The sequence below is a fragment of the Pelophylax lessonae genome, assembly GCF_965119305.1.
Source record: "Pelophylax lessonae genome assembly, chromosome: 7".
Lineage (NCBI taxonomy): Eukaryota > Metazoa > Chordata > Amphibia > Anura > Ranidae > Pelophylax > Pelophylax lessonae.
This window is the reverse complement of record NC_138774.1, coordinates 14,168,936-14,185,619: the sequence shown is the minus strand read 5'-3', so window position 1 is coordinate 14,185,619 and position 16,684 is coordinate 14,168,936.

Sequence of the window (16,684 nt, the reverse complement as noted above, 5' to 3'; positions counted from 1 at the left end):
CATATCCCCCTTATGTATTTATACATGGTGATCATATTCCCCCTTATGTATTTATACATGGAGATCATATCCCTCCTTAATCTCCTCTTCTCAAGAGAGAATAAATTCAGTTCCTTTAATCTTTACTCATAGCTGAGCTCCTCCATGCCTCTTATCAGTTTGGTTGCCCTTCTCTGCATTTTCTCCAGTTCCCTGATATCCTTTTTGAGAACTGGAGCCCAAAACTGAACTGCATATTCCAGATGAGGTCTTACTAATGATTTGTACAGGGGCAAAATTATATCTCTCTCTCAAGTCCATACCTCTGTTAATACAAGAATAGACTTTGCTTGCTTTGAAAACCGCAGTTTGCCATTGCATGCTATTATTAAGCTTATTATCTATCAGAACCCCCAGATCCTTCTCCACAATTGACTCCCCCAGTTGTTCTCCCCCCTATTATGTATGATGCATGCATATTCTTAGCCCCCAAGTGCATAACTTTACATTTATTATTACCATTAAACCTCATCTGCCATATAGTTGCCCAATTAAACAGTGCATTGAGGTCAGCTTGTAAGTTGGAGACATCCTGTACGGAAGTTATTTCACTGCAAAGCTTGGTGTCATCTGCAAAGCTTGGTGTCATCTGCAAAGCTTGGTGTCATCTGCAAAGCTTGGTGTCAAACACTGAAATGGTACTTTGAATCCCAGACCCGATATCATTTATAAAGGTATTAACCACTTGCCGACCAGTCACTGGGACTGTACTGCGGCAAAGTGGCTCGATTCCGTCCAGCGACGTAGGTCTATGTCGCTGGACTCCTCCCCTTCTGGGCGGCACTCACGTGCCGCCGGAGGCTCGCTCCCGCTGTTTTCAGTCACAGCGGGAGTCGGGCCAGGGGAGTAGCGGCGGTGATCACCGCCGCTCTTCCCCGATCATCGGGGAATCGAGTGTGGAGATCCGCCCGCTTGTGTAAACAAAGCGGGCGGATCTCCTAAGTGACAAACGGTGACAGATTGCAGGGTTCAGCATAGCTGAACATGCGATCTGTCCCTGTGTCACTCAGTCACCTCCCCCCACACAAGTCAGTAAGCACCAGGCACACATTAACCCCTCCCTCTCCAATAAAATTAACCCCTTCCCTGCCAGTGTAATTTTAAAGTAACAGTGCATATTTATAGCACTGATTACTATAGAAATGTCACTGGTACCCCCAAAAGTGTCAAAAATGTCAGTCAAGAGTCCGATCTGTCCACCGCAATGTCGCAGTCCCGCAAAAAAAAAATCGCAGATTGTCGCCATTACTCGTTAAAAAAAAAAACACCAAAAATGACAGAAATCTTTCCCTTAGTTAGTAAACGCAATAACTTTTGTACAAACCAATCAAAATATGCTTATTGTGATTTTTTTTTTTACCAAACATAGGTAGCAGAAAACAAATTGGCCAAAAATGTAAAAAAATTTTGATTTTTACATTTTTTTGGGGGGAATTTCATATAAAAAAATGTGAAAAATATTGTTATTTTTTCAAAATTTACGCTCTTTTTTTGTTTATAGCGCAAAAAGTAAAAATCGCACAGGTGATCAAATACCACCAAAAGAAAGCGCTGTTTGTGGGGAAAAAAAGAACGTACATGTGCGACAATTGTCAGTTAAAGTCGCACAGTGCCGAATCGCAAAATGTGGCCTGGACGTAAGACAGCAAAATCCTCCGGTGGTAAAGTGGTTAAAAAAGTAAGGGTCCCAACACTGAATTCTGGGGTACACCACTGATAATCTTAGACCATTCAGAGTAAGAATCCTTAACCACTACTCTCTGAATTCTGCCTTTTAGCCAATTTTCTATCCATTTACAAACTGATCTTTCCAAGCCAGTAGACTTTACCTTACACATTAGTCGTGTGTGGGGAACTGTGTAAAACGCTTTTGCAAAATCCAAGTATACTTCATCCACAGCCACCCCTCTGTCCAAGGTTTTACTTACCTTCTCATTAAAAGAAATCAGATTTGTCTGACAACTTCTGTCTTTCATGAATCCATGCTGTCTGTTACTTTGAATATTTTTTTCCAGCAAGAATTCATCTATGTGGTCTTTTATTAAACTCTCCGGTATCTTCCCGACTATAGAAGTTAAACTAACAGGTATATAGTTACTTGGCAAAGACTTTGATCCCTTTTTAGATACAGGCACCACATTGGCCTTACGCCAATCCAGTGGTACTTTTCCAGTTAATAATAAGTCCCTAGAAATTAGAAACATAGGCTTTGAAATGACAAAGCTCAATTCTTTTAAAAACAAGGCATGGGTCATGGGACTTTAAATGAGGTAGATCACTAAATAGATGCAGCCTAAGTACAAATAATGATTTATTACAAGTTATTACAAACAATTATTCATTAGAATTATTTGCATTGATGATACAACCATATACAGTAAGAATTGATATAGGGAAATCCCTATATGATAAAACACCACATGTATGATAATGTTCATAAAATTCCATAGTAAAGGATACAATTGGTTTGTGAATGGACCGATATATCTTGGCATCTCTGGATCTCTATGCGTTTCATAGACCATAATATGGTCCACTCACCAGGAGATTGATGCAACAAGGTGTCTATAAACAAGTACCGGTAAGAATACTTTCATATAAGTTTGAGATGAAGAAAGGAGAAATAATATATGTTGCTCCACAAATAAAAGGGAGGATGTCAAATGAGTGGCCTTACTACTTACATGTGGGCTCAAAGAGTGGTCCCAGCATATGAGGAGAAATAGAGGCACCAAGACAAATGTCTATCCCAGGGTTGATGCGGGAATAAACCGTGCAGGTTCAGCCAAAGTGGGAAGCAACCATGGGGCGATCCAGGACATCAGGAGCAGTAATTGAAGTGTATAGACATATATGGACTGAACAATAGAGAAGTGTGTATTAGGGTATATAACGTAATAATGTATTTGTCTAAAAAAATTTGTTCAGTAGGTCCCAGAGAAAGTAGAATGGGAAAATATGAATAGTAGAATAAGCACTAGTGTAACCAAAAATTATTATAAATAAGGTGAAAAGAAAAAAGGAAACAAAAAACCCCAAACCATTCACCAAGTGCCAAGAAATGATAATGAAAAAAAGTGAAAAAAGGTACAGAGGTGAAAAAAGTATACAAATAGTGAGGGTGAAGACCAACCCCTCAGAATAAAACCTGTATTATTATGTGTGCTAGGTAGTGGTCCTAATAGTCACTGTGAAAAAGGACAGTATGCACCATGAGGTTCTAGTTAACCCCTGGCTAAATACCCCGACGGCTGTGGGCAGAACCCCGCCAAAACCATTCAGACGCCAAAAACCTGAGGGAGGGACGGCAGTGAAACCACCCCATGTACGGCGCAAAGCACCGGAAGTGGGTCACACCAGTTCACCCTCCAGCGTCAGATGGGGCTTGACGCCTTGAAAATGAGACAACAGAAGTGTCGCGGGTCGGGCATGGAAGCATGGCGTCGATGAGCAGCATGGCCACACCCGCCCACACCTCAGGTGAAAACAGAGATGGGGATGAGAAGGAGGTGTCAGATCATGCCTCGCAACCTTGGAACAGGCAGGTCCAGGCAATTCCTCCCACCCCCTACTGGGCCTCAGACAGAGGCGACAGAAAAATTAGAAAGCCCACATATGTTAATAAACTTGCTTTATTGTGGTAACAAGGAAAAAGGCACCCTCCAGTGCCCCATTTGGCATCTTTCAGGGGGGAACGGGTACCTGTTTTTGACAGGTACCCTTCCCCACTTCCTGGGAGACAGCGCAGCGGCGCTCTCCTATGGAAGTTCGGCCCCCTACTTTTTCCTCTGCCACTGGGCCAATTACAAAGCGCAGCACGCTTTGCGCATGCGCATTAGAGATTCAGCAGTGAACCCGAAAGGCTTCACTGCCGGGTTCCCTTAGCCTGGATGGCGGCAGTGGCACCTGAGAGCCGATATGTAAATCGGCTTCGGGTTTCGACATCACGGGCTCCCTGGACAGGTGAGTTCTACTATTTAAAAGTCAGCAGCTACAGTATTTGTAGCTGCTGACTTTTATTTTTTTTAAGGGGGGCAGAATTCCGGTTTAATGATCTGAGGCATACACTGTGATCTACCTCCATCCCTATATATACAAATAAAAACAAAGCATGGGTCATGGAACTTTAAATGAGGTAGATCCCTAAATAGATGCAGCTTAAGTACAAATAATGATTAATTACAAATTCCATAATAAACAATTATGTATTAGAATGATTTGCATTGATGATACAACCATATACAGTAAAAATTGATATAGGGAAATTCCTATATGATAAAACACCACATGTATGATAATGATCATAAAGTTCCGTAGGAAAGTACACAATTGGTCTGTGAATGGACGGATATATCTTGGCATCTCTGGAAGTCTACGCGTTTTGTGGTTCCTACTAAGGTCCACTCATCTGGAGTTTGATGTAACAAGGTGTCTATACATAAGTAAGAATAATCTCATTTAAGTTTGAGACGTAGAAAGGAGATGTAATATTTGGTGCTCCATGGAGCGCTATTCTGTTAGGATCCGTGGGTGGATGCCATCTGGTCCAGGTGCTTTATTCACCTTTATTTTGTCTAAATATTTCTGGACCATATCAATTATGAGCCATAGTGGATCATTTGGGGCTTTGTCATTACCATCCCCATTATGGACATGAGCTCCTCCATGCTCCTTTGTATACACAGAGCTGAAGAAGGTATTTAATAAATATGCCTTCTAGCTGTCCCCAGTCACCCACTCTAGATTGTTTTGTAAAGGGCCTACATGCTCAGACCTGACCTTTTTACTATTAATACTGTAAATTTGAAGAATTTGGGGGGGGGGGGGGGTTCCAACTAACTCGAATCTGTCGTTCGTTTTGAATTTTTGCATCATTTATTTCCTTTTTACATATTCTGTTATGTTCTTTGTAACATTTAAATGATGATAGTGTTCCTTCATTTTTAGATTTTTTTTAAAGCTCTTTTCTTTTTTTTAAAGCTTTTTTAACTTTGGATGTGAGCCACATAGGCTTTATTTTTAGCCTTTTAAATGTATTACGTTATAAGATACATGTCCATGGGTAAATCTGTAGGAGTAATATAATATAATATAATATAACATCATATATTATAATATAATTTTACAAAATAATATATTATAATATTATAATGTACATAATATTATAATATTAATATATAAAAAATCATATAAAAAGTTACAGCATTGCATGATGAAGTAATTATCAGTTAAACTATCATCAAACAAAAAAATGGGCTAATAATGAAAGAGTAATACAGGCTCAAGTGGAAAAAAATGGCTAGCACTTTACAAGAGAGGTACAGACAAAGCTTATTTAGCTGTACTTCTCCTGTGGATCACAAGCCTGTTCTGCACTCCTGTGAACGGTTCTCAGCAGACAGCAGGCTGAAGCCTACTGTCGGCTGATGTCACAGAGCCAGCCCAGGTTCAGGCAAGATTGCGACTATATGGTTGGGATGCACCCACATGCCTGGACTGGCACGAGCCGCTTAGAGCCTGACTTGGTCGCTCCTGCCCTCTCCACAGCCCAGCGCTCCAATAACTAGGGGGGGGGGGGCAGAGCAGAGAGCTGGTGACTGACAGTCGCCAGCTCTCTGCTCAGGGAGCTGTGAGAACCAAGTGATCTGCGGTGTTAGATTGCTCAGTTCCCAGTGTTAGAGCTGGGGGGGGGGGGGGCAGATGCTGCATCCACCTAGGTAAGTATGATTAAGAAAATTTAAAAACACTATTCCCATACTTCTCATGCACATAAAAATACATTTAAAAACCATTAAAATGTATTTTTTTCTCTTTTCCCCACTAGATGGCTAATAAGCTTATTTTCCCTCCTGTTTAACCCTGTGATGGTCACTATGGTTTTAAATTGCTCTATATAGGCAGAACATGAATAATATATTTGTACACGCTAATCCCTTCTTCTGACACGCATTCATTTATCAAGTAACAATACACTTCATCTTCTCCCTGTCTCATCACTTTGTTTCGAGGTTTAAGGTTTCCCATCTACAAGGTTTAGATATTTCTGTTTACCGATGTTTCCATCGAGGTGGAGGGTGTCACGTCTTCCCTACATGACAAAGCCGTGTCTTTGAAGGGGATACATATGCTGACCTTCAATTAGTCTGCGGGTTAAGACAATGTGGAAAAATCAATAGCTCATTTTCTCGTTTTTGTGCTCAGATTTTGATGTTTGCCAAGATAAAAGATGACAATACCGCAGGACGGGAGAGCTACTGAACAACCATTGATGTTTTCCAGTCTCCGAGGTCAACCTTCAAAATAATCTTACATGACTACAGGCTGTTGTTGGCTTAGAAATACCAACACGTCTCTTTCAGGTTTGCAGAATCAAAGTCAAGTTCCTTTCACCTGGATTTCGGAGAGGAAAACTTTACGTATCACCATCAAGGGGTCAAAAGTTTCTAAAGGTCTTACTCGGAACTTAAAGCAGACCTTAAACACTCCAAGACCATGCCTATTTCTGTGATTTGTTGCTTACAAGTTAAAATCAGTATTTTTTGCTAGAAAATTACTTAGAAACCCCCCAAACATAACACCAAATTTTATATTAAAAAAGAATAGCGCACACATGCAAAAGAAATGACTATCAAATATGGAGACAATCCATAAATAAAAATGGGGATTTGGTCCCACCATATGGCCATATCGTGCTCAAGCCCACCACTGCGTCAAAGTACCCCATTATCAGTGGGTCCTACACTATCCATAAAAAAGTCTTTAGATATACATGTTCAGGGTTTGCTCCCCCAATTTTTTGCTTGTTTATCACACCAAATTTAACACACCTGCTCCCCATTCACACCTGAGACCTTGTAACACTAACAAATTACATGACACCGGGGGGGGGGGGGGGAATGGCAAATTGGGCCCAATTTGGACATTTTCACTTAGAGGGTGTACTTACTTTTCTTGCCAGCAGTTTACACATTGATGGCTGTGTGTTGAGTTATTTTGAGGGGACAGCAAATTTACACTGTTATACAAGCTCAGAGGCGTAACTAGAACCTTCAGGGCCCCGATGCAAGAAACCATGAAGGGCCCCCCAGACCCCTGGCCAGGGCCCTTCCCTTCAAGCCCGGGGCTCTTCCCACTAATCCTGGGGCTCTTTAATCTCATTGCATGGCCTTTTATTATGGTCCCGCATCAGGATCCTTTCACAAGTTCTGCAGTGGGCCCCCTTCCTGCAATCTTGGGGCCTCCCCACAGTGGTGAAATGCCAGGGCCCGGTCGCAAGTGTGACCTTTGAGATCCTAGAAGTTCACCCACTGGTTTGCTACCGGGCCCCCTGGAGCATGGGGCCCGGTAGCGATTGCAACCCTTGCAACCCCTGTAGTTACGCCCCTGTACAAGCTGTACACTCACTACTTTACATTGTAGCAAAGTGTCATTTCTTCAGTGTTGTCACATGAAAAGATAGAATAAAATATTTACAAAAATATGAGGGGTGTACTTACTTTTGTGAGATACTGTATGTGCCAGATGGAATTTTATATCTAGTAAGGTAGACGATTCAAGGGGAATGGTTTTTCACTGATTGCACTCAGTGATATATTGAGCACACCTATAATTATTAACCACTTTACCACCGGATGATTTTGCCGTCTTACGTCTGGGCCACTTTTTTGCGATTCGGCACTGTGCGACTTTAACTGACAATTGCGCGGTCATGCAACACCGTACTCAAACTAAATTTACATCCTTTTTTTCCCCACAAATAGAGATTTCTTTTAGTGGCATTTAATCACCTGCACGATTTTTATTTTTTGCGCTATAAACAAAAAAAGAGCGACAATTTTGAAAAAATAACAATATTTTTAAAAAATTTTTTGAAATTCTCAAAAAAAAAAGTAAAAATCAAAATTTTTTAACATTTTAGGCCAATTTGTTTTCTGCTACATATTTTTGGTAAAAAAAAAAATCGCAATAAGCGGATTTTGATTGGTTTGCGCAAAAGTTATTACTAACTACGGAAAAGATTTATGTCATTTTTATTGTTTTTTTTTTTTAACTAGTAATGGCGGTGATCTGCATTTTTTTTTGCGGGACTGCGACATTGCAGCGGACAGATCGGACCCCTGACTGACATTTTTGGGGGTACCAGTGGCATTACTACAGTAGTCAGTGCTATAAATATGCACTGTTACTGTAAAAATGACACTGGCAGGGAAGGGGTTAACTTTATTAGTGATCAAGGGGTTAAGTGTGTCCCTAGGGGCGTGATTCTAACTGTCAAGGGGCGTGGCTTGTGATGTAACCACAGAGAGATACGATCCTACATAGCAGGATCACATAGCCTCTGTGCTTACTCCAGGGAGAATGACAGACGGATGTGTTTACACCAGCCGCCTGCCTTTCTCCCTCTCCAGCGGGAGAATGCGAGTGGCCGGCGGACATCGGAGCCGCTGGTCACTTGCGCGGGGATGTCAGGGAACGAGCGGGGACGGGAGCGCACCTCGGGCAGCGCGCTCGCCCCCTATAGGCTTGTGGGCGAGTGACGTACCGGTACGTCACTTTGCCCAGGAGGGGCTGACCGCCGCAGTATATGTACTTGCGGCGGTCGGCAAGTGGTTAATGGCTGTGTGTTGAGTTATTTTGAGGGGACAGTAAATTTACACTGTTATACAAGCTGTACACTCACTACTTTACATTGTAGCAAATTGTCATTTCTTCAGTGTTGTCACATGAAAAGATAAAATAAAATATTTACAAAAATGTGAGGGGTGCACCTCCTTATCCAACATGATATTTGCACTTGTCTCGTGCATGCACATACATGCCTTGGGTGTTCAGGACCTGACAGAGACCAGTCTGCGCATGCAAACAATCCTGTGAAACCCTACGCATGTGCAGAAAGCAGCAGACCTGGCAGAGACCCATGGTGTGTCTGTGCATGTGCATTATATCGGTCCAAGATGGCGGCGCAGGCGCAGAGTGAAAAAGAAGCATTTTGGTTTGGAAGAAGGACAGCGCTGAACTCCTGGACAAGTAAAGCCAGGAATAAATGGATAGAAATTCAGCCAGTTCAGCAAGGAACAATAGAGCCCGTGCCAGACTTCCCGAGTGACTCTAAACTGGTAACCTGTAAAGGCTTTCAGTGTCACCTCTGAGATTTTTAGGTACCGTCGTTTGGTGCCATTCCACAGACATACGCAATTTTGCTTGACCTGTTCGGTATCTATTTACTTGGCATGACATCATCTTTTATAATTTACTAAAGAATTGGGTATTATATTGTGTTCACTAAAATTAATTATCCACTTCTGGACCGGAAGGATTATCCCCCTTACTGACCAGGCCATTTTCTGTGATTCGACACTGCATTATTTTAACAGAAAATTGCACGGTCATGCGACGTTGTACCCAAATAAAATTGAGGTCTTTTTTTTCCCCACAAATAGAGCTTTCTTTTGGTGGTATTTGATTACCTGTGCAGTTTTTATTTTTTGCGCTATAAACAAAAAAAGAGCGACAATTCTGAAAAAAATAAATATATATATTTTTCACATTCTGCTATATGACATTCCCAGAAAAAAAAATCTGATGTTTTCCTCATTTTAGGCCAATTTGTATTCTGCTACATATTTTTGATAAAAAAAAATCCCAATAAGCGTATATTGATTGGTGTGCGCAAACAAACTAGGGGAAAGATTTATGTCATTTTATTTATTTATTTATTTATTTTTTACTAGTAATGGCGGCGATCTGCGATTTTAAGCGGGACATCGACATTGCGGCGGACAGATCGGACCCCTAACTGACATTTTTGACACTTTTAGGGGGACCAGTGACATTACTACAGTAATCAGTGCTAAAAATATGCACTGTTACTGTAATAATGACACTGGCAGGGAAGGGGTTAACCTAGCGGTGATCAAAGGGTTAAATGTGAGCCTAGGGGAGTGTTTACTAACTGTGGGGGGAGGGGCTTGTGAAATGACCATAGAGAAATGTGATCCTATATAGAAGGATCACAGGCACTCTGTGATCATTTCAGAGAGAAGAACGGTCGGCTGTGTTTACAACAGCTGACCGTCTTTCTCTCTCAGTGGGGAGCGATCACGGGTGTCAGGCGGCAATCGCGGCCGACAGCCCCGTGGATCGGCATCCCCGCTGCCTAGTGAGGGCGGGAGCCACTAGCACCACTCCCGCGATCGACATACCCCTACGTCATTTCGCACTGCCGAGCCAGGCTGCCACAGTAAAACTGCAGGGGGCGGTCGGCAACTGGTTAAAGTGTATTTTTATCCAAACAATTTGTGTTTGAAAAACCGCTGCATCAATACCGTGTGACATAAAAAAATTGCAACACCCACCATTTTATTCTCTAGGGCAGTGATGGCAAACCCTTGGCACGTGTGCCACAACTGGCACGCAGAGCCCACTCTGTGGGCACACGAGAGCGGCCGCCGCTGCCCGCACTGTGGCAAGGGGAGTGAGCGCGGGCTGTCAGTTTATTTCCCCCGCTCAACTCCCTTCTTCTGTCAAGCTGAACGGGACAGAGCGACGCTGGCAGGGATTGTCGCCCACTCTGATTCCTCCTGCCTCCCCATTGGCTGAAGCCAGGGACCAATAAAGAGCCAGAACAAGTTCACCATGGGACATGTAGTCCCGGAAGACATTTTAATCAATTAAAGAAAAACTACAGCCCCAAGCATGCCCTGAGAAAATAATAGGAAAGGCAGCCTGGAGCCTGGTGGGAAGAAAAGGGCTGAGAGAGAAGGGAGAGAGGAGTGTGGAGACAAGAGTGAGCGGAGGCTGAGGTGGTTCGGGAGGGAGAGAGAGCCAAAGCCACAACCGCCCCTGGAGTTGAACCAGCCAGAGAGGAGCAAGAGGACGGTGCTGAGAGGACATCATCAAGAGTAAGGGGGGTGATCAAAGGCACCAAAAAAAGGAGAAGCTGCTGCCAGACACATGGACACTGGACCTCGGAGCCGGGTGAGTGCTGAATTTACTACAATCTCTCTTGGAGTGTGCGAACATCACCTGGGTGGCTGGGTGTGTGCAGTTTAATTGCAGTGTTGGCACTTTGAGAAAAATAAGTTGGTTTTGTGATGAAATTTTGCACAAAAAGGATTGCCATCACTGCTCTAGGGCCTCTGCTTAAAAAAAAAAAAAAAAGAATAATAATTGGGGGTTCTAAGTAATGTTTTAGCAAAAAAAAATAATGATTTTTACATGTAGGAGAAAAATGTCACAATTGGCCTGGGTGGCAAGTGGTTAGAGCAGAGTTCCACCCAAAAGTGGAACTTCCACTCTTTTGCTTCCTCCCCCCTCTCCGATGCCACATTTGGCACCTTCCAGGGGGGCAGGGGGGAATGGGTACCTGTTTTAGACAGGTACCCTTCCCCACTTCTGGGATACGGTACCGCAGCGCTGTCCCTCTGAAGTTTGGCCCCCCTCCTCCTTCCCCCGCCACCGAGCCAACAGGAGTGCGCAGCGTGTTTCGTGCATGCGCAGTAGGGACCCGGCCGTGAAACCGCAAGGCTTCACTGACAGGTTCCCTTACCGGCAATGGCGGCGGCAGCACCCGACAGCCGATGGAAACATCGGCTGCAGTGCTGACATCGCTGGACTCCAGGACAGGTAAGTGTCCTAATATTAAAAGTCAGCAGCTACAGTATGTGTACAGTATGTGTAGCTGCTGACTTTTAATTTATGGAGGGGGGAGCGGAACTCCGCTTTAAGTGTATCTAAACCCAATAGCAAAATGTAATATGTTGCAGTTTATCAGTCCTTAGATGTGCTGGCTGCATTCGTTTACTTTTTTCAGGCTTCTATTCCCTACACTTTCACTTGGTGATCCTGTCAGTAACACACTTCCTGTCCTAGAGTGGCAACGCTCACACTCTGTACAGTATCTATGGAGAAGAAGCTTTGTCACCCATAGACAAGACTATGAAAATCTCCCCCTCTCCTTTTCCCAATTGCGTGAGGGAGATGTAGTTCACCACAGTAACTTTGGCAGGGCTGAAAACACTGCTTGAGATTCCAGTGCAACACTGAAAGACAGCACAGGACGTTAGGACAAGGTTTTTAAACTTTTTCAGTAATAGCGCCTTTTAAAAGTGCCTAAACTCTCAAGGCACCCCAGTCCAAAAAAAGCAGTCAAACTAGATTGCTCATACAGGGTGCGGGGGTCAGGAAAGTGTAACATACAGAGTGTATGGGTCAGGAGTAAAAGTAATTTACAGATTGTAGGGGTCAGAAGTAAAAGTAACATACAGAGTGTAGGGGTCAAGAGTGTGTAACATACAGAGTGTAGGGCTGAAGAGTGTGTAACATACAGAGTGTAGGGGTCAGGAGTAAAAGTAATATACAGATTGTAGGGGTCAGAAGTAAAAGTAACATACAGAGTGTAGGGGTCAAGAGTGTGTTACATACAGAGTGTAGGGCTGAAGAGTGTGTAACATACAGAGTGTAGGGGTCAGGAGTAAAAGTAATGTAAAGATTGCAGGGGTCAGAAGTAAAAATAACGTACAGAGTGTAGGGGTCAGGAGTATGTAACATACAGAGTGTAGAGGTCAGGAGTATGTAACATACAGAGTGTAGGGGTCAAGAGTGTGTAAAATACAAAGTGTAGGGCTCAAGAGTGTGTAAGGTACTGAGTGTAGGGGTCAGGAGTAAAGGTAACATACCCAGTACAAGAGTCAGGACTAAAAGTAACGTACAGAGTGTAGGGTTCAGGAGTTTGTACTGTAAAGAGTGTAGGGGTCAGGAGTGTGTAATGTACTGTACATGTAGCGCCCTCCTGGGTAGGTGCTACAGAGAGATTATAGTTTTTGGATCTTTATGCTTACCAGAGAGATTGCAAGGTAAATTTATATTGCTCTCTGCCTACCAAGTAGCAGGATCCATTGGTAGGGTTTGCTTGTGGTGCTCAGGTTCAGCTTAGTTTGTCTGAAATGTTTCACACTGGTCCAATAGGGAGGCACATTGGACAGTGGGAGGAACCCCGACAAGTGAGGGAACAGGCATTGTTACAGCTCCGGTGATTGGCAGAGGAGACTGCCTTGGTGCATGCTGGGATACTGTATAAATGCCAAGGGCACATGTGCTCAGGGTCTGTTAGCTGGAGAGTGAGGTCATGGAGGGAGGGGGGCAGCTATCCCTCCTCTGTAGGAGTTGCCATGCGGCCTCAGGTGGTCGACCTGAGGGCCTGGAAATCAGAGAGGAGCTGAACCCAGATGTTCTGCAGAGTTGACTGCAAGAGAGACACTGGAAAGGATCTGATTCTGCCTACAGTAAGTAAAGATCTGTGTCATGGGGCCTGTCCTGAGAGGGCCATCCCTTCAGCTAGAAGAGCCAGTAAACGGGTGTCAGACAAGGGGATGCTAGAGAGTGTCCTGAAGAGAAAGTGGTTGCATCAAGTCTGCTTCTGTAGAGATCAAGAAGACTTAATTCTTCTATACAAGTGGCAGTATGGTTAAAGCAGTGTGTCTGCTTTCACAAATAACTTGGTGAGGCAAAGTGAGAGTTGACCTCATCTACTGTGAATAGTTCAGTTGGAGTATCCGATTATTCCCTTCTCCCATCCAAGTTCCACAATAAATATAAGAAAACCAAATCCCCTGAACTGTTTATTGAGTAACGAGTAACTGGGTCAGGAATTTGTAATGTACAGAGTGTGGGGGGTCAGGAGTGTATAACGTACAGAGTGTATGGATCAGGAGTTAAAGTAGCATACGAAGTGTAATGGCCAAGCATTTTTAATGTACAGAGTGTAGGGGTCAGGAGTGTGTAACATACAGAGTGTAGGGGTCAGGAGTGTGTAATGTACAGTTTGTAGGGTTCAGGAATTTGTAATGTACAGAGTGTAGGAGTCAGGAGTGTGTAACTTACAGGGTGCAGCTTTCAGGAGCAAAAGTAACATACAGCATGTAGGGGTCAGGAGCAAAAGTAACATAGAGGTTGTGGGTGTCAGGACCCATATCTCAACCTACAACCTCTGCTGTGCCTGGCAGCATCACTTCCTGTTTGTCAGATTATTGTGCTCTCTTAAGCCACTAACTCACCCTTGTTACTCCTACTGACGTCCGTATCTTCCCTGCCACTTGTTGCCAACCTCTGGCTTGTTCCTCAACTACACTTCTGCATGGTTCCAACTTGCAATCACTTGTTACTGACCTTTGGCCTGTTTACTGGCTACTCTTCTGCTTGATTCCTACCTTCTATGTCTGCTACTAGACCCCGGCCTGCTCACCTTCTTGTGGGGCGATCCTGAGGACAGTGACCTGGTACTAACACACAAGAAAACCCATCTCCACCATTAAGGGTTCTGGTGAGTGGTTAGTGCTTAGACTCTGCGTCATGTGGTAGGATCACTTTTCCCCGGGAGATAATACGGGATTGATTTACTAACGGCAAAAATACTGTGCACTTTGCAAAGTGCTGTTTCTCCAGAGCTTAGTAAATGAGGTAACAGGTTCACTTTGCAAAAAGTACATAATCACGTGAAAATAAAAAAATGATTGGATGATGGAAGACAGCAGAGTTTTTACTCATTTGCTAAACTCTGGAGCAACTGTACAGTCTTTTTGCCTTTAGTAAATCAGCCCCTATATGTCATCATCACCTTGTGATGTGAAGATGAACTGCTAGGTGATATTTATTTATTACAGTCAGATACGTACTGTATATAGCACTGGCAATTTACATATATATAATTGTACATTCGCATCAATTCCTGCCCTCAAGGAGCTTACAATCTAAGGTCCCTAAACAGGGACAGGAGCCAGTTAACCTACCAGTATGTCTTTGGAGTGTGGGAGGAAAGGAGAGTTCCCCACACAAGAAGAACATGCAAACTCCAAGCGGGTATGCCATGGTTGGGAGTTGAATGGATAATCCTACCAGTATGTCTTTGGAGTGTGGGAGGAAAGGAGAGTGCCCCACACAAGAAGAACATGCAAACTCCAAGTGGGTAGTGCCATGGTTGGGAGTTGAATGGATAACCCTACCAGTATGTCTTTGGAGTGTGGAAGGAAAAGAGAGTTCCCCACACAAGAAGAACATGCAAACTCCAAGCGGGTATGCCATGGTTGGGATTTGAATGGATAATCCTACCAGTATGTCTTTGGAGTGTGGGAGGAAAGGAGAGTTCCCCACACAAGAAGAAAATGCAAATTCCAAGCAGGTAGTTCCATGGTTGGGATTTGTATGGATAATCCTACCAGTATGTCTTTGGAGTGTGGGAGAAAAGGAGAGTACCCCACACAAGAAGAACATAAAAACTCCAAGCGGGTAGTGCCATGGTTGGGATTTGAACCGATAGGGCTCATGGGCAGAAGTGCTAACCAGTGCTAATCACCTTGCCACTGTGTTAAGCTGTTGGGATTATCCCTGGGTGATATAAAGTGCCACTACTGAGAGATAACATATAACATCCCTGGAACACTCGCTGTGAGTTTGTCATCTTCTACAAGACAATTCGGTAAATGTTATATCATTTCGTTGCTATGTCCACGTTACATGTTCTTTTTAAAAATGGTTCAAAATTGGTGTTCTACATTGATATTTATAATATTAATAATGCTATATGAATAGGACATATACAACTGATACAGTCCTTCTAAATATCTTCAATTTTCCTGCGCCATCCTTGGGGTTTCGGGATTACCCTTATACAGTGCCTTGTGAAAGTATTTGGCCCCCTTGACCTTTGCGACCTTTTGCCACATTTCAGGCTTCAAACATAAAGATATAAAACTGTAATTTTTTGTGAAGAATCAACAAGTGGGACACAATCATGAAGTGGAACGAAATTTATTGGATATTTCAAACTTTTTTAACAAATAAAAAACTGAAAAATTGGGTGTGCAAAATTATTCAGCCCCATTAAGTTAATACTTTGTAGCGCTACCTTTTGCTGCAATTACAGCTGTAAGTCGCTTGGGGTATGTCTCTATCAGTTTTGCACATCGAGAGACTGAAATTTTTGCCAATTCCTCCTTGCAAAACAGCTCTAGCTCAGTAAGGTTGGATGGAGAGCGTTTGTGAACAGCAGTTTTCAGTTCTTTCCACAGATTCTCGATTGGATTCAGGTCTGGACTTTGACTTGGCCATTCTAACACCTGGATATGTTTATTTGTGAACCATTCCATTGTAGATTTTGCTTTATGTTTTGGATCATTGTCTTGTTGGAAGACAAATCTCCATCCCGGTCTCAGCTCTTTTGCAGACTCCATCAGGTTTTCTTCCAGAATGGTCCTGTATTTGGCTCCATCCATCTTCCCATCAATTTTAACCATCTTCCCTGTCCCTGCTGAAGAAAAGCAGGCCCAAACCATGATGCTGCCACCACCATGTTTGACAGTGGGGATGGTGTGTTCAGGGTGATGAGCTGTGTTGCTTTTATGCCAAACATAACGTTTTGCATTGTTGCCAAAATGTTTGATTTTGGTTTCATCTGACCAGAGCACCTTCTTCCACATGTTTGGTGTCTCCCAGGTGGCTTGTGGCAAACTTTAAACAACACTTTTTATGGATATCTTTAAGAAATGGCTTTCTTCTTGCCACTCTTCCATAAAGGTCAGATTTGTGCAGTATACGACTGATTGTTGTCCTATGGACAGAGTCTCCCACCTCAGCTGTAGATCTCTGCCGT